Source organism: Nipponia nippon, unplaced genomic scaffold (genome assembly GCF_047370975.1).
Source record: "Nipponia nippon isolate SJK-2023a ecotype South Korea unplaced genomic scaffold, ASM4737097v1 scaffold_4, whole genome shotgun sequence".
Taxonomy (NCBI): domain Eukaryota; kingdom Metazoa; phylum Chordata; class Aves; order Pelecaniformes; family Threskiornithidae; genus Nipponia; species Nipponia nippon.
Genome location: NW_028262358.1, coordinates 12692667 through 12710741, shown reverse-complemented (window position 1 = coordinate 12710741; position 18075 = coordinate 12692667). Strand labels below are relative to the sequence as shown.

General features: G+C 43.2%; 1 long non-coding RNA gene across 1 annotated transcript in view; it reads left to right on the top strand.

The window, feature by feature from the left end:
• LOC148053115 (uncharacterized) overlaps positions 1-17581 on the top strand; it is a 73654-nt gene extending 56073 nt beyond the window's left edge. The window contains exon 3 of the long non-coding RNA XR_015708422.1: positions 12825-17581. This is a non-coding gene — a long non-coding RNA (uncharacterized LOC148053115). The remainder of the gene's footprint in view (positions 1-12824) is intronic.
• The last annotated feature ends 494 nt before the right edge of the window (positions 17582-18075 follow it).

The following is an 18075-nucleotide window of genomic DNA, read 5'->3' as shown; positions in this document are numbered from 1 at the left end:
GGGGGTGGGTACAGCTGTTAGATGCAAGTGTGTGCTATCATTATTAGAAGCTGCTCTTGAAAGGAGAGACATTTCCACAGATACTTGATTGACTAAATTGCAAGAGTTTCTAGTATCTTCTCTAACAGCAGTATATTTAGTTTTACAATACTGCCTTGAAACGTGGGGGATGTTCTTTTTCCTCTTTCCTAAAATCTGTTTCTGATTTTTTTTTTCCACTGTTCAGCTATTTTGCCATTTGTTTGGGGAAGGAATTACAGCTGTAGCATGTTTGCCATTTCTTGTATAGCCCTGTGAGGTTTTCGGTTCTGTCTGAGAAGGGTTTATCCTGCAGCATACAAGTACTTCATGGTGGGAAGTCCACAAGGAAGGGATGCCTGTGTAATTTAATCCAGGGGCCATGAGGAGAGTGTGCCACTCAGTGAACTCATGCTGGGCCAGAAAACACGCTTACTTGTTACGCATGGCCTTGCAAAGACTGGCAGCCAAAGCATGGAAGATTTAGGCAGCTGTACCCAGGATGGGCAAACATGCTGAGCTAACATCTGTAAAGGAGGCTTCAAGACTCCCAAATCCCATCCAGCCCCGGCACATTTGTGGAGGCAACCTATTTCTCTCTTTGAAGTTGGATGCTCAGATATCTCTAGATATTGCAGTTTCTCTCAATGTAGAAGTGGTGAAGCTTTTTTTTTTTTTTTTTTTAAACAGTCTCTTCCTTAGCATGTGTAAATTGCCAAAAGCAATCTAAGAAAAAGATGCAATTTTTAATTAAGCCACATGTCTCTGCAGACCTGCCTTGTTCCATGTCCAAATGCTGCCTTCCAAATGCCACCTGTCTGTATCTACACTACCTACCATGTCCCTGGGCAGCAGCTATGTGCTGAATTGCTGGCCTTGGGGTGTCAGGGATGAGTGCTCATTGGTGTACTTTGGAAAGCTTGTTTGAACAGTTACGTGTCTCCATCCCCATGTGTGAGCTTCTTTATTCACACTATCTGCTGCAAACTGGGTTTATAACAGTAAATAAAACATCAAGGACCCGAATTCTGGTGATGCCAGTATTTGTAACTACTTGACTTCCCTGAGGACATGCCCATGGGTGGATTTATCAGGCAAGCTACCCAGAAAAGTGTCTAGTAGCTTTTGTGATGTCCTTTACAAAGGCAACTAAATCACAAAAACATCTATTATGGAGCAGAGGGATAAATGTAATCTTTTATGCAGGTTTTCAACATTTTTACACATTGTGTCTTTTATTCCCCAAAGCATAACATGAGATCTTTTCAGTGTAGAAAATTCTGTTTAATATGTTTCACAATGTATTTGAAGTCCAGCACAGAAACTTTTTCCTTGTGCTCATGTCTGACTGAATCTGCCTTGGTTTCTCAGGAGAAATGCTTGCTAGGAAGGAGAGCACTCTAGATCTCCTTTGATGTACTGATGAAATCATTGCTGCATCTTGTATTCCAGCAGGCATGCCACTGTGCTTTATTTACATTTTTAATACAATGCCATTTTATATGTATCAAAACTGGCAATGAAATTAATATACAGTATATAAATGCATTATAGAAAAAGAACAACTCTGGCAGCTGCTTTAGAGAAGTGATTAAAATTTAAAAGGCAATTTGCCAGTAGGAGAAAACAAAATAAACTCATTATTTACCATGGCTACGTCCCTAATGGAGTGTGGAAATGATTTTATTAATGTTTTTGATATTTCAGAGGGTGTTTTTTTCCTTGACAACTACAAAATATCTGCTTCTTTACAGGAAAGATGATTGCTTCAAAAGTTAACACTTTCTGTGGCAAACCCAGTTGCTCTGGCAACTGCTTTCCATCCAGAAGACAATCTTCAAGAAATAATTCTCTCCCTCCATTTTGGGCCAACATACTTGTAAGTCAATTTAGCTTACTCCTCTAGATGCTCATGGCATTTCTTCTAGAAAGAAATCTGTGCAGAGGTGTTGGTCCACCATGTCATTGGAGCTTTGCAAGAAGGGCACAGCAAAGGCTTTGTCTAACTTCTAAAAAAGGTCCTGGGACTTTTCAAAGTCTGGAAGGTACCAACATCATAAGCAGCGAAAAGAGGAAGATCTTTTCCAAAATTCTGGTGAAAAAGGCACAGGGATGGAGCATAAAACTGTTTGCAAGGCATCTAGATCTGTGATCTGTCCCTTCTGAGCCAGACCTTTATAGCCCCCAGTCATTTTCTTACCAGGCTGAAAGCTAAGACTTACCTGTGCAACTCTTGTAAGGCCATTATCTGTAAGTCCCACTCCCTGAAACCACTAATCTCTGTATTTCAGAGACTCTTTGAGACTTCTAGAGATTTATTTATAATGACTTTCCCAGTACAAGCTTAGCTTACCTAAACTTACTCTTTTAAATCAACTGGGCTGCAGACCACCCCACACTCTAGGCTGTTGACCTAATAAAGATCATCCGGCACTTCAAACAGCAGGGACAAACTGTACCCCTGAGAGCTGTGACTACCTGTGAATTTTTTAAAATTTTTTTAAATTGACTTAGCACAAAGGGAAATAGCAGTGATTTTCTTCTGAAAAATAAATAGCCTTTAGGTTTTGTTAATTGGATAGCAAGGAAATAAAGACTTGAGGTGTGTTAAACTGGTTGTGTTGAGATGTCTGTTGACTGAGAAATTAGGATGTCATTGCAAGAGGATGCTTGCATAAGATGATTGTTTGGCTGGACTGTTTTGATGTAGAGATTTTGAAGCCTTTTACTTGTTAAGGTAACTGTTGCCTGAATAAGGTAAGTGTAAATGTTGAAACAGTGGAAGATAGTGCCCTGAATAGCCCTTGGGATATACGTCTGCTGTGTTAAGTGTATGCATGAATGAGATGAATCTTACTTCATTTTAGCTAGCTGTCTGTTTTACTTATTGCAGGAGGTTGTGAGTACAAAAGAGAAAACAAAGCCTTGTGTTGTAAGAACAGTTATTTAATTTTGCTAATCAAAGGATATTAGTGATGCCTTCTGCTTTTCATATGACTCTCTGTAATAATTTTAGTAGAGCAAAAACCACAACTGTAGCCAGGTCTTATCTCTTCAAGCTAATCTGACTGTCAGCAAAGGTGTTATATAATTAAATACTACCTTAGTTTATTCTAGTATCTAGGTTTATTTCTTCAAGGCTTGGAACTAACTACATTCAGGTTTAACCTTAGCCTAGGCAACTTTCTCTGACAGGCTTCGAAAGTGCTAAACTCCAGAGGCTGACCTTTACTTTTTCTAATAGTTTGGATACAAAGTTGTAGTAAGGTACAATTGCAGGTACTGCTTCTGAGGAATTTTAACTGGTGCTTTCCTTTTAAATTTAAAGTCATGCTGTGAGCTAAGGAAGTAAAAAATATTTAGCCAACTCAGTGGAGCACAATGTAGTGAAACAGTGTAATCTGAATAAACAAATTGGATGCTTACTGGGCCCTGCTGCAGATCATTTGACTTGGTCCCCTTGGGTCTGGGGTTCCTGCAGTGAGATCCTGTGCCCATCTACCTGGGCCAGAAAACCGTCACATTTCTTTACATGGCAGCTATGGCAATGTGGGGAGTATCGTAGTTAGTCTACTTTACTACTAGGATACTAGGAGTATCGTACTAGCCTACTCTTGTCTCTGCATCAAGTAGGTCTTGAGTGCCAGATGTTTGATGCTTCCCTCCCTGGGGCAGAGGAGATGCCCACCAATCTTCTTTTGCCCCTGAGTCTGAACAGTGGAAGGGAAACCACCTGTTCATCTCTCTAAGGGAACTGCTGCTCAGGGTGGCAGGTTCAGGAAAGCGCTGCACACTGTGATTGAGTCTTCTTGGGTAGGGCTGAAAGGCCTTGCCATGTTTGACACGTTTCAGAAGTGAAACGTAGTTTCTTGTTAGCTTTTGAGTCACTGATTTTTTTTTAGTGGAATTTTTTAAAAATTTGCTTGTTTCTTTCTTTCTTTTTGTTTGTTTGTTTGGTTTTGGTGTTTTGTTGTTTGTTGAGAAGTTCTGATAAAACCTGCTCAGCCCACCAGTTCCTTGGTCATGCCCATGCCCTGCTGTAACGTGCAGGAGAATTTGACAAGCCTTCTGGGCAATTTCACCTGCTCTCAATATTAGTAATCCCTCCCTATGCTCTATATGACGGGACTATCATCATTTGCCTCTAAGCAGCCCATGTTCTTTACCAATGTGCCTCTCATTCATAGGGATGAAATAAAGAGGTGCTGTTTCACAGCTAGGAAAGTTGGACCGCAGAGACTTTTTGGGTCTGTGTCCTCAGGTGCCCTTGGTCACCTGTTTCCAGTCCATCTGACTTGTCCAGGGTCACAGGTATACCAGTCTCTCCAAGGCTAGCTTCCACCTGAAAAACTAGGAGATGACAGAGTGATTTTGGACACTGATTGAATTCTTAGGTATTGCCTGATGCCAACAGCTGAAAGACAAGGCCTGACAGTACAGAAATGCTTGCAGGGTGACCTGTTTTCCCTGACTGGTGACTGCCCTGGCCATACCATGAGAGCCACTTGAAACTCTGAGAAACTAAAATATGCTAAATACAGTTTTGTCAGATAGGAATCTCTCTTCCAAGCAGAGATTACCCAGAGGGTGAGCTGCTCAGGGCAAATTAACATTATAGAAATAATACAGCAAGTTTAAACTTGTTTCTATTCATCTGGCAAGTGCTTTCAGGCTAATAATGGAAAGGGCAGCAGTATTATGTAGTAATGGGCCTCCTTTCCGTTGTTCTGTGAAACTGCACTTCATTAAATGGCAACCTTTCTCCTGTCCTAAAATAGTAAACTATAGCAGTAGCAATGTAAAAGCACTTCAATACTTTATAGCAGCTAAAGGTGCCTGCTATCTATAATTACAGTCAATACTTGGACTAGAGAGAAATGCCTTAATTTTCTTAATGTTTCATGTATGGAAAAACAATCAGGCCTTTCCTGTATTTCTAATTGCATTGGCTGGCTCTAGATGAGAGTGCTTTTCTAAATTATTACCAGGTACTGGCAAAAGTAGCATGGAAGTAAAACCTTCTCGCACCTAAATGCCAGTCCTTGTTGCAGCCTCTATCCCAAGTCCCATTTAGCTTTTGGACCCCTATTTCCACATTTGTACACCTTGAACCTTGATTAAATTCTGCCTGGAGAGCAATGAGCCTGGGAGGTCTCTGTGCCCTGATGAGTGCCAGCTGTGTATTGTGCCATCCCCTGCACCCCTGTGGTCCTGCTGGGAAAGGGAAAGTGCATGCCTGAGACCTTGGATGGGGAAGAGAGAGCGAGCAACTTTGCTCAGCTAATGAATTACAGGTAGAAGAGAGAAGAGCAAGGGAGAAGCCATAAGTTGCAGGGATCTCTCCATTCTCCCATGGGTTGTCTTCCTGGTCCTTGGGAAAGGAGTGTCAGGACCATGAGAGCTCAGGCTGCAGTCTTGAAGGAAGGGAGTCCAGCTTGCTCACATGTGTATAGAGGACAAACACCCAAGTGGTGCACTCCCTATCCTTGGGATAGGGATGAGAGATTCCACCAAGATCAGGTGGAAGCCAACAGGAAGTTTTGGTACTGAAAGGACAAATAAGTGAGAGGCGGAGAGCATTTTCTGGCTGATGCTGCTTGGATGAGGGGAGCATCTCTGTGTAGGCCATTACAAATCTCCCAGAAATTTGTGGTCCCCATTGCTGTAGATTCAGCAGTGAGGACCACTGCTATCTAGGGACTCTCCCTACCTATTAGTTGGATTATGCCCTAGTTATATGCTATACTCTGCCTGAAATACTAAAATACTGCATGTTAATTTTACACCCTCGTCCTTTAGAGGCTGTTGGGAGTTTCTGTCTTCATGGGAGCTGGATTTACAGCTAGATAAGTAGTGTCACTTGGATCTTAATAACTTTTGCCTTGTGTTTCTTTAGTTGTCGGGGTTTCGTTTGGTTGGTTTTGGGTTTGTTTGTTTGTTTATTTGTGGTTTTTATTGTTGTTTATTTCTTTATTACCTATTTCAGCAAAGTGTCACATCTTAGAGAAAAGTCTTTCTTTGGAGAAACCATTAAAGTCTTGGTAGGTTGCTCAGGATGCTGTGCTCCATTGTACTTGTGGTTTGAACTGGTGCCCTGAGCCTCACAGAGGAGGGTGTCTGAAGAAACACAAAGGCAGAACTACCAGAAAAAACAAATTTAAAACCCACAACCCTGCTGTTGGAGAAATTGCTGCAAAGTAGGGATGCCACATTTGAACAAGATGACTACCAGCAGCTTAGACAGGGAGAGGGACTCACCAATCATGTGTTCTGAGAAGAATTCTTACATGCATGAGGAAAAAAACTGCAACAAGCATGGCCTGGTTTTATAACTTTGCTGTAGTGCCATTAGCACCAGAGGAAATCCAAGTAGCACTCAGGGCAGGGAAAATCTAAAAAGAGGGGAAAAAAAAAACAAAGCTCTTAATCCAACATCTTTTTACACTGTTTAAAGTGGAGCCCAATAGCACCTAGATTAAATTATCCTAGAGAAACACAGTTGTCTAATCACTTACATGGTATTTTGAGATTGATGATTGTCATGGTTTAACCCCAGCCAGCAACTAAGCACCACACAGCCACTGGCTCACTTCCCCTGGTGGGACGGGTGAGAGAATCAGAAGAGTAAAAGTTAGAAAACTCATGGATTGAGATAAAGACAGTTTAATAGGTAAAACAAATGCTATGCATGCAAGCAAAGCAAAATAAGGAATTCATTCACTACTTCCCATTAGCAGGCAGGTGTTCAGCCACCTCCAGGAAAGCAGGGATTTATCATGTGTAACGGTTACTTGGGAACACAAACGCCATCGCTCCAAATACGTCCTCCCCTCCTTCTTCTTCCCCCAGATTTATATGCTGAGCATGACATCATATGGTATGGAATACCATGGGAGGTGACCTGCTGCCTCCCATACCTCCCATATGGGAGGTGCCCTGCTCGACCTGCTGTTTACGAACAGAGAAGGCCTGGTGGGCAATGTGGTGGTCGGAGGCTGTCTTGGGCTCAGCGACCATGACATGATAGAGTTTTCAATTCTAGGGGAAGTAAGGAAGGGGGTCAGCAAGACCGCTACCCTGAACTTTAGAAGGGCAGACTTTGGATTGTTTAGGAGTCTGGTTAACAGAGTCCCTTGGGAGGCAGTCCTGAAGGGCAAAGGAGACCAGGAAGGCTGGATGTTATTCAAGGAGGAAGTCTCAAAGGCGCAGGAGAAGGCCGTCCCCATGTGCCGCAAGTCGAGCAGGCAGGGGAGAAGACCGGCCTGGCTGAACAGAGAGCTTTGGCTAGAACTCAGGAAAAAAAGGAGAGCTTACCGCCTTTGGAAGAAGGGGCAGGCGACTCAGGAGGATTACAAGGATGTTGTGAGGATATGCAGGGAGAAGATCAGAAAGGCAGCTGGAACTTAAACTGGCCACTGCCGTTAAAGAGAACAAAAAAATGTTTCTACAAATATACCGGCGACAAAAGGAGGGCCAAGGAGAATCTCCCTCCTTTGTTGGATGTGGAGGGAAACATTGCCATGAAGGATGAGGAGAAGGCTGAGGTACTTAATGCCTTCTTTGCCTCAGTCTTTAATAGTCAGACTAGTCATCCTCGAGTTTTTCAGGCCCCTGAGCTGGGAGATGGAGATGGGATGCAGAGTGAAGTCCCAGTTGTTGAAGAGGTGACAGTCACTGACCTGCTTCTCCACCTGGATGTGCACAAGTCCATGGGCCCAGCTGGGATCCACCTGAGGATAATGAGGGAGCTGGCAGAGGAGCTGGCCAAGCCACTCTCCATCATTTATCAGCAGTCCTGGTCAACCGGGAGGTCCCGGATGACTGGAGACTAGCAAACGTGACACCCCTCTACAAGAAGGCTCGGAAGGAGGATCCCGGGAACTACAGGCCTGTCAGCCTGACCTCGGTGCTGGGGAAGGTCATGGAGCAGGTCATCTTGAGTGCCATTATGCAGCAAGTGCAGGACAACCGAGGGATCAGGCCCAGTCAGCATGGGTTTATGAAAGGGAGATCCTGTTTCACTAACCTGGTCTCCTTCTATGACAAGGTGACCTGCTTAGTGGATGAGGGGAAGGCTGTGGATGTTGTTTACTTGGACTTTAGTAAGGCCTTTGACACTGTCATCCAGAGCATTCTCCTGGAGAAGCTGGCTGCTCACGGCTTGGATGGGTGCACTCTGTGCTGGGTTAAAAACTGGCTGGACGGCCAAGCCCAGAGAGTGGTGGTTAACGGAGTCACATCCAGTTGGCGGCCAATCACGAGTGGTGTTCCCCAGGGCTCCGTATTGGGGCCGGTCCTGTTCAATATCTTCATTGATGATCTGGATGAGGGCATCGAGTGCACCCTCAGTAAGTTTGCAGATGACACCAAGTTGGGTGGAAGTGTCGATCTGCTGGAGGGTAGGAAGGCCCTACAGAGGGACCTGGACAGGCTGGACCGATGGGCTGGGGCCACCTGCATGAGATTCAACAAGGCTAGGTGCCGGGTCCTGCACTTGGATCACAACAACCCCATGCAACGCTACAGGCTAGGGGAGGAGTGGCTGGGCAGCTGTCTGGCGGAAAAGGACCTAGGGGTGTTGGTTGACAGCCGCCATGAACATGAGCCAGCAGTGTGCTCAGGTGGCCAAGAGGGCCAATGGCATCCTGGCTTGTATCAGGAATAGTGTGGCCAGCAGGACCAGGGAGGTGATAGTGCCCCTGTACTCGGCACTGGTGAGGCTGCATCTCGAGTACTGTGTTCAGTTTTCAGTCTTATGAGGAGCGGCTGAGGGAACTGGGGTTGTTTAGCCTGGAGAAGAGGAGGCTGAGGGGAGACCTTATTGCTCTCTACAACTACCTGAAAGGAGGTTGTAGCGAGGTGGGGGGCGGTCTCTTCTCCCTAGTAACAAGTGATAGGACGAGAGGAAACGGCCTCAAGCTGCATCAGGGGAAGTTTAGGTTAGATGTTAGGAAAAACTTCTTCACCGAGAGGGTGGTCAAGCATTGGAACAGGCTACCTAGGGAAGTGCTTGAGTCTCCATCCCTGGAGGTATTTAAAGAACGGATAGACGTGGTGCTCGAGGACATGGTATAGTGATGGACCTGGCAGTGCTAGGTTAACAGTTGGACTCGATGATCTTAAGGGTCTTTTCCAACCTTAGCGATTCTTTGATTCTATGATTCTATGAATATCCCTTTCATCCGTTTGAGTCAGCTGTCCCAGCCATGCCCCCTCCCAGCTTCTTGTGCACCCCCAGCCTGCTCACTGGTGGGGTGGTGTGAGAAGCAGAAAAGGCCTTGACTCTGTGTAAGCACTGCTTAGCAATAACTAAAACATCCCTGTATTAATAACACTGTTTTCAGCACAAATCGAAAACATAGCCCCATACTAGCTACTATGAAGAAAATTAACTCTATCCCAGCCAAATCCAGCACAATGATAATGCCAGTTTTGTCAGCCTCCCTCACATGAAATGTTGCATACCTCTCTGCTTTCATCTTCCTTGACAGCGAGGTCATATTTGACAATTCCTTCTCTAAACCAATGTACCTATATTTTCTGTCTCTTTAGAAATGAGAGTTTATGGTGTTTCTGCTTTGTTAAATAGAAGCCATTGTCTATCTCACAACCCTTAGCTCCATTTTGGTCTTTTTCTATAACAAAAGGTTTTATTGGAGCTGAAATATGTAATTTTACTAACTCCTACACACCCATAAAGCATACAGGTATGTATTGTATCCGATTTACACAGCAAAGCCACAAACTGCACTAAACTGGTTAGGTAAAACAAAGACTTAGTGGCAGTGGTGATCAGGATGGAGCAAGAGCCAGTTTTGTGCTGGGAGATGCCAGGGCAGTGTGCTTTCAACCAGGCCACAGTCGTTTGATTTTATCTGCCTTGGCTGCATAGTCACTGCTAGGATAATACAGTCAGCTGGAACAGTCCTTCCCCATCATAGCTGTTTGCATGTGTCTTGGCCATTGGTGGTACAGGGTACAGCAAAATAAAGATTCCACTTTTCAGCCAGCCATAGGACAGGTAAATATATATATATATACACACACATATTTATTTTGAGGGTGAGAAAAAACCCTAAGCTCTTCACAAATAATTTTACAATCTTTTCCTAGTTTAAGACCATCTGTGATACTCGCTGATGATTTGACCCTGTATTGTTTACACAAAAATGGCAGTGTGCCAACCACTGAAGCTGGTGCAGGAAGCAATGCCAGTGCAAAGGCTGCATTCAGCCTAGCCAGAGTCACTTTGATTTGCAGAGTAGGCTAGATTTCATCCTGAAAGTCTTCCCACTTCCCACCTCCTCATTTCAGTTACTGAGTCAAAGAATCAATAATTTGAAAAACTCTGTTTTTCCTCTGCAGTTTGGCTTGGGATCTTGCTGTTGCATTCACGTTCCCTTTTTCCTTCCTTACTTCACATTTAATGCCAAGCAAAAGCAAATTTTATGCTCATCTAAGTGTCTAGGACCCCCTTCCAGAGACAAAGCCACACCTGTGGGTAAAATCAGCCCTCTTTCAAATTCATTACAAAAATTGAGAAGGGGTTTGAAGTATTCCTTTGAAACAGAAAAACTAGAATTTTCTTTAAGTTACTTGAGGAAAAAAACACTTTGAGCAAGTGTTCCTTTAATATTTTTTTTTGTTCTTGGAAGAGGTTTTGTACAAATGTGAAAATTAATTAGGATGCAGAATGTAGGATCTTGTTTATGTGAACATATTTGTTGAAAGTTTATGAGGGCTGAATATTACAGTAATTGATGTGTGCTTGTATTTCAGTTTCTCATGGATGCCATCTGGTCCAGTTAAGTTGCTCTGTTGTTTTATATGTTGTGTTGTGGTGGGTTTTTTTTTTCTTTCCTATGATTTTGTGCTTACTGTTGTTGGGAGAGGGAGGGAGTGGGAGAGAAGGAAGTGTGGACACATTGGAGGAAGGATGAAATAGCTGTGAAAGCATGAGCACAGGATCAGTTCTGATGAATGCAGTTTGCATATGCGCTTTACATTAGGGAGTGACAGTGTGTGACTAGAAAGATGGATACATCTCACCCAGATTTTTGAACAGTAATTGGCTAATGTCAGGAATAAGAGGGAACATCTGCTGAGCTGTTAGTGAAAAATATGCATCCCTCTGTCCCCTGCAAAAATGGGCAATGTTTTCATAGCTGCAAATAGCATGTGTGGTGGGGGAACTCAATTCTTCCTGGAAGGGCCGTATCTGGACAATGCAACTACTATGCTGAATGTGCTGCCTGCTTATGCTTGCCATCCCTCAGCAAGCAATGTATCTGTGGGTAGTGACATTTCTTTCTGTTCTCCCTTGCCCTGGTGTAAAGGAGGGATAACCCACTACCTAGAACCCAGATCAAGGGGCTCCAGATCTTCTGTGGCCAAGGTGTTGTCTTTCCATGCTGAGGGCTCAGTCCTCTTCCTGCTAGCAAAGGACTCTTCCTTCATGAGACAGACCTCATTTAGTCCAGCAGAGACCTGGCTGTCCATGGGCAACTCTGTGTTTGTACGTGGTGATCCTGTTTCTGTGCTGCCCCTTTGCTGACCAGTCACCATCCTTTCCCAGCTGCCAGCCCAGGACTGTGCTGTCAGAGTGGTTTTCATCTCTACGGTCCTATATTTTTCCCTCTGCCTCCCAGGTCCTCATCAGTGAGTGTTAACCCTGCTTTTGGGTCATCTGTTCTCGTCTCACTCCGTGCTGGCAGCAGCAGATCTATTGCAAAACTGGTTTCCATTCCACAGCAATAAACTTCTCTCCCCATTGTGGCCTCAGGGACCGCTGTGCTAGTGCAGAGACAGCCAGGGCTAGTCAGGACTGGTCATGTGCTAAATGGCCAGCCCCTACACACGTGATGATCGGTTGACTGGCTGCCACCTCCAAGGGAGCAAACCAAGTGATGATGACATGCCTGTATCCCCATGGAGACCTTGTTGAGTGTTTCTCTCTGCAGTCTGGCCAATGATTTTTACTGTACACATAAGAGATTAATTTTTCTTATAGGTGTCTCTGTCAAATTGGGCTGAAATCAGCTAATGGACTCTAAGTGATCAGAGGGGACTGAAATGACTATTTATTATAAAACCAGGTGAAGAGCAGCATTTCAGGCAAGGTGTAAATGGTTGCAGCTTGCTCACCTGATAGCATGATATTGAATGACCCTTTTCCCTATACCTTTATATTTAAGGTTCCAAATGAGAAGAAAAAGGTTTGTTAACCAAGAGATTAAGACGTCATTAGTAGGCTTGTGTACATAATGTAGCAAAGACATGTATGTGTAGAGGGCTGTATATTGTTTTGGCGAGACAAAAATTATTTGGTAGAGTTTAAAATATCTCTTTTTTTTATAACATCTTAGATATTAGAGCCCTTTTACTCCCCACACATTTGCGTAATAAACTAAGAGATGTTTTTAATTGACTAGAAAGAGGCAAAGCTTTGATAGATAAACGCAGGTGGAAAAAGTATAGGGCCATAAATTCTACTCTGAGCAGAGCTGGTTGGGAATGGTTCAGCCTTCCTGGGGGTGGTGGTGGAAACTGCAATCTCTTTAAAAAGCCAATATTTCCCAGAGGATATTTCTGTTTTGCCAAAAAGTAGAAAATTAAGATAGAGCAATAATAACATTCTTTTCTCTGGGCTGGGCTCGCTCACCAAGCAGTATCTCCCATGATGTCTTATCTCTGGTTAGAAGGATGTGATATATCCTGGACTACTATCCTGGACTTAGGACAAAACTATTCTTAAAACATTGGAGTGATCTCAAGAATATAAATTTTTTTAATTTTTTTTCCCCCAGGACAGAGCATCTGGAAGAAATAACTGAAGAGACAAACAACACTTTCCTCCCAGAAGTGATGCTGAGCCATTTCTCTGTTGGGTGATGAGGCAGAAACTCAACTATGGCAGAAGACAGACTGTGATGAGGTTTATCTGGCAGCACAACTATCTTTCATATTTGGAGAGCCAAGGTCCAAGTACAGATTGGACTGGAAACTGGGTTTTAAATCAGGTGTTCCCATCCAGGTGCTCCCAGTGTCTCAGTAGCCATTTATACAATTCATATGCTAATTTACCAGTGTTCTGCTTGGGGTGAAACAAATTTTTCCTCTGCTCATTCTTGGCTGGTTGGTTGGCTTCAAAATATCCTGCAAAATGTAGGAACTGTGGTGTCTGCTTTAGCTGCCCAGACAGCAGTACACTGGTGTAGAAGAGAGATTAATGGCTCTGATAGTGCTGTCTTTTGTGTTATCTTGACCTTCTGTCGGCCCCAAAGACCACGCAATCAACCCTGCTGTGTGCTATAGCAGGGCCTAGGATCATCCCATCCCTATGTCCTTCATCATTGTTCTGACGAACCACTGTGCTCAGGACTGTGGTACTTTCCAAAGTGCCTGCGCAGGATGAACCTTGTTTCGTTACATTAATTCTTTTGCATGAAAGTCTACCCTTGGTTGTATATCTAGGCATATCTGTTGGTCTTAGATTTCTTTTCTTGTGTCAGGAGAGTCCCATGGGTTTTCTCGCATGTCTCTACCACCCTGGGCTCTGCATGGTCTTGACTGTAGCTTCTTAACCCTTCCATAGTATTAAATGTCAAGAAGAGGAAAAAGCATTGCTCTTCTCTCAGATGTTTAATCCCCCCTAACTGCTAAGGCAAAGACCATTGCAGTTGCTTCTTGCATTTGTTAAATGAATATCTTCCATGAGCGTTTTGCGCAGACAGCTTTGCCACAATGTCCTGTCCTGCACTTAGGCCTGCCCATTCAATGAGAGACTGGTCTCCATGAGACAGCTTTCTGAAGCATTTCTCCTAATCCTTGAAAAAGAGACCAAAAATCAAATACATTGATCAACTTGCAGGGTTTAGGAAAAACCTTACATGAGAATTTTAATGGGTTTCAGCAACAATTTCTCTGCTCGGCTTTTGCCAAATGCTAAGCTCTTTGTTTAGTAGCCTTGTGTTGACAAGTAAAATGCGTATGTAATTGCTTTGCTGAATCAAAACTCTGAAGGCTTTCATCTTTCATATAGTGATAATTTGCTGTATTCCTGACCCTCAGGATACCTGGAACATACAGGTGATGACTGCTGTACCTTGTCCAAAATGCTTTTCTGGTGGAGGTGTCTCTGTGACAGGGTGGTATGCTGGGAGTAAATTCACAGCTTGGGGTTGAAGCTTATGGCAGTGTGCCTGGCTGACAAATGATGCGGCTAAAGCAGTAACCTCGCTGTTCCTATGGCAGAGGGCTGGGGCACACAGCTAGGGACAGGGAGCCCTTTGACTGTAGCAGATTAAACCCAAAAGGGATCACGAATCAAAAGGGATCATGGATGCTAACACAACAATAAGGTCAATTTATTTGGAGTACTGTGCAACCTGGTCATGCCTTTACCTAACAGGACTCCTGAATGGCACGGCTCTCTGGTATGTGGGGTAATTGCACAATGCGCATATGTTGCTCTTTAACAGCAACTTTGGAAAGACAGGGCACAGTTCTGGAAAAAAGATACTTTGCAGTAATTCTTAAAGAGCTCAGTCTGTTTTTTGAGAAGATCAAAAAATAGCTTGATTACAGGATATAAGAACTTCATAGGGAGAAAATAGCAGGTATTAAGGGCCTTATTAATCTAGTGGAGAAAACCTGAACAAAAAACAATGTCTGGAAGTGAAAGGCAGGAAAGTTCATATGAGAAACAAAGGCTGTTTTCTGGCAAGGAGGAGGACCAGCTACTGGTGTGGGCATAACAAATTCTCCTTTTGTGAGTGCATTCAAGTCCAAATTCAGAGCTATTTGGGGAAGATGCTTTAGGCAGATGTGAATAGCTGAGCTATACCTTAGAATGACTGGCCTAAGCATCATAGCTGGTACTATGCAAAGGTCAGGACTAAAATGGCGTGTCTTTCCTCAGAGAGGGCACTCAGAAGGAGTCATCTCCCATCCCTGGCATAGCCTTTTTGTGTGCCATTGGTCAAGTTACCCAGCCTTTCTCCATGAGGGTTCCCCTTCTCTGCATCATGGTATTGTGCTGAGAGTCCTCAGGGGCCAGAGAGTCCATTGGGCTCCAGGCTGCAGAAGAAAGACCCTGATTTTGTGACTATGGCACCACAAATATGGACCTTAGAAAAGCTGTATTTGAGTTTTATCAGCTTTAGGGCCTTCAGTTCATTCTCAAATGTTTATCACTCTCCCAACAAAGAGACAGGGATTGCACTGGATTAAAAACAAATAATTGAAGCCCTAAACCACACTCATTTTTAACTTTCTCCATCTAGATGAGCTAGTAAAGGAAGGTAGGAAAAATGCACATCTCTCAGTGTGAGTAAATGGGAGCTGTCATGTCAACCTCATCCTTGGAGTGGGGTGGGGGAAGGTGGTGTATGATGTCTGGAAAACTGCTCTCGTCCCATGCCCTGTTGCTAACAGCTCACTACACAGGCAGCCTCGTGAGTGGGAAGAAATGGCAATTCTTCTAATGGAAAGCGTCTCCTCATTCCCAAGAACAGATTGCACTCATTCTGGTAACACCTGCTGGAGCCAAATAAAACCTGCTGGAGTAACACAGCTATTGCTGAACTAAGTGCCATGTTCCAGCTTTCTGAAAGCAACCATTGCCCACTGCAAAGAAACTCTGCATCTTGCTGACTTTGCTCTTGGAGGTACTGGCATGGCCAAAGGAACATGCCAGACAGAGGTGTTCCTAGGATTTAAGTGGCCCTGGATGGAGGAGCTCATCTTGCTCAGCACTTGGAAAGGTGCCCTGGAAACTGCCTCCTCCCCAAAGCATTCCTCCTCCTGACTCTGTCACATGGCTTCTGTCCTGGAGTTAGGAGGGCTCATACCTTTACTTTGGGAGTTGTTTTTAGGGATTTTGTAGCTCTTAAAGTCTACATCATCTGCATAAAATAAATTGTCATTTAAAAAAAAAGGAAGTATTAATCTAGAAATCTTCACCATTTAAAAAAATTTTGTCTTGTAACTATTGGAAACGCAGACATAGCCATACTGCACTCAGCTAATTTTTTCCATTGCTTTTGAGAAAAATAATGAGCTAATTAAGCAATCTCCCCTTTGGTCATGACATTACTGTTTTACAGCACGAACCTCTTTCTGGTATGTAGCATATGTTATTTCTAGTGAAATCTATTAATCTTGGAGCATATTTATTTACCAGACAGGCCTTGAAATTAGTAAAATAATTGGACAGGTGTGCTCAATTTTTGACAGCCAAACCTCTTGGTCTGGGTCACCAAGAAACAGAGATGCTACAGAAAGGCATCTAGGACTCTGTGTGTTCTTTCCCTGTAACAATGATCTCTGATATTTTTTGAGCTTTTCTTCAAAGCTTTTCTCTCCTTTTCTTCTCTTGCCCCTCCCCCAATACAGCTTTTCAATAGTCTAGCTGCCGCTAAAGAATTTCTTCATTTCTTTGAATATTTTTTTTCAAAAAAGCCCTAGGAAGATTTCCAGAGGTATTGTATTCAGTTACAATCACATCTCAATTCTTCCCATAGAGAAGACATGTCTGCAAAAAAATCTCCAGTGTCCATTAAAAAGCAATGTTTTACTTTCCCATCTCTTGGGCTATTTATGCATTGGGCTATTCTGTGAAAAATTAAGGAGGAATTCACTTGGATACATTGACGTGCATCCTAATTTCTAAGAGATCTATTTGTTTAGGGTTCTCTCACTTTTAGCTTTTTTAGGGCACAGTTGCTTTTAGCTTCCTTGAGTCTTGTTTGCAAATTATGTTGGGTGTTTAGAGAAGCCGTAGTACTTGGTGAGGTGCTGGGTTGTCCAGTCTTAGAAGGTTTCAAGATTTGGCTAGACAAAATTATGACAGACCTGATGCAGTGTTGGTAATGGTCCTGCTCCAAAGGCAAGGTAGGTCTGGAGGCCTCCAGATGTCCCTTCCAACTCAGATACAGGCAAAAAGTTATATGACATCAGCAGTAGGGATTTAAGGGTGGATGCCAGCATCAAACTGGGTGGTTGTTCTCCTGCCCTCATAAGATATACATTGTAAAACAGACTGAAAAATGTTGTTCCTTATCATCCTCAGCATCTACAGCCTATAAAGGCTTTTGAGGATGCTTATAGGACCAGCTGGTCTATATATATATATATCTACACCTTAGACAAGCTATCCAGACTATTTTTTTGCATCTACCAACATCTATTCAACAGTGAATCAAAATGGTAAAGTTCTGGGTTTGATAGCATCTGTGGGTTGCTGGGTGAAGTTTTCCTTTCAAGTTGGCCCGAGCTCTTTTCCTTGCTGCTCGTCCTTAGGCTGTCCAAGCTGCATCTTCTGAACTATAGATAACAGCTGTATGCTTTGCAGCAGCCAGGAGAGACAATGGTTGGATTAAATGCATTACAGTTCTGATCAAAGAGACTCAAATAAGCATTACACATTACAGCTACTGCAATTAGGAACCAAACACAAAAGCTGAATCCTGGTGAAGGAAAAGGTGTCAGAACATACATTGTTATTTTTACCTTACAGCTTCTCAGATTTTCTTGCTAAGAGGATCTCCTCTCCTTACTTTTATTTTTCTCCCCGTTTGATTTTTTTTTTTTTTTTTTGCTTGCCTGAATGGATGGAAATCTCTCCGTGGTTTTTTTTTTAGATATATGTTTAGTGTCTCTGGGATACCCTTTCAATAACTTACAGACCAGCAGTGGGGCACAGGTGTGTGTGTGGGAGAATTGACAGTACAGGAGCTCAAATCTGTAACCGTAACCTCATTTCTGCCATCTTTTTTCTCCAGTTTATGCTTGGGAATCAAGTACATTTTGAAATGTCTTAAAATATTAATATAGCATAAGCGAGAACTGAGTAGGTGGGGATACAATTTTTCCAATGCCAGCATCTAAAATAAAACAGATTAACCCTAAGGATTTGTCAGAAAAATGTCAACTTTTCTATGTTTTCTTGTTAGTGCATAAAAAAAGGAGATGTGGAAGCAAGATTCTCTCTTCCTTAGTGCCCGACAGCAAAGCTTGTCAGACTGTTTAAACAGAAGAGCTGCTCACCTTCTTGAA